This window comes from Schistocerca piceifrons, chromosome 6 (genome assembly GCF_021461385.2).
Source record: "Schistocerca piceifrons isolate TAMUIC-IGC-003096 chromosome 6, iqSchPice1.1, whole genome shotgun sequence".
Classification (NCBI taxonomy): Eukaryota; Metazoa; Arthropoda; class Insecta; order Orthoptera; family Acrididae; genus Schistocerca; species Schistocerca piceifrons.
This window is the reverse complement of record NC_060143.1, coordinates 458,662,910-458,663,849: the sequence shown is the minus strand read 5'-3', so window position 1 is coordinate 458,663,849 and position 940 is coordinate 458,662,910.

Here is a 940-nt window from a genome sequence, read left to right as displayed (position 1 = left end):
CTGGTGATCCCTTGATGCCTCAGAACATGTCCTACCAACCGATCCCTTCTTCCAGTCAAGTTGTGCGACAAACTTCTCTTCTCCCCAATCCTATTCAATACCTTCTCACTAGTTGTGTGATCTACCCATCTAATCATCAGCATTCGTCTGTAGCACGACATTTCGAAAGCTTCTGTTCTTTTCTTGTCTACACTATTTATCGTCCATGTTTAACTTCCATACATGGCAACACTCCATAAAAATACTTTCAGAAACGACTTCCTGACACTTAAATCTATACTCGATGTTAATAAATTTCTCTTCTTCAGAAACGCTTTCCTTGCCATTGCCAGTCTACATTTTATATCGTCTCTACTTCGACCATCATCAGTTATTTTGCTCCCCAAATAGCAAAACTCCTTTACTACTTTAAGTGTCTCATTTCCTAATCTAATTCCCTCGCATCACCCGACCTAATTCGACTACATTCCATTATCCTCGTTTTGCTTTTGTTGATGTTCATCTTATACCCTCCTTTCAAGACACTGTCCATTTCGTTCAACTGCTCCTCCAAGTCCTTTGCTGTCTCTGTCAGAAATACAATGTCATCACCGAACCACAAAGTTTTTATTTCTTCTCCATGGATTTTAATACCTACTCCGAACTTTTCTTTTGTTTCCTTTACTGCTCAAATACAGATTGAATAGCATCGGGGTGAAGCTACAACCCTGTCTCACTCCCTTCCTAACCACTGCTTCCCTTTCACGTCCCTCTAATCTTATAACTGCCATCTGGTTTCTGTACAAATTGTAAATAGTCTTTCGCTCCCTGTATTTTACCCCTGCCACCTTCAGAATACTCTTATAACTGCCGTCTGGTTTCTGTACAAATTGTAAATAGCCTTTCGCTCCCTGTATTTTACCCCTGTCACCTTCGGAAAACTCTCTTTCAATTTCTGAAG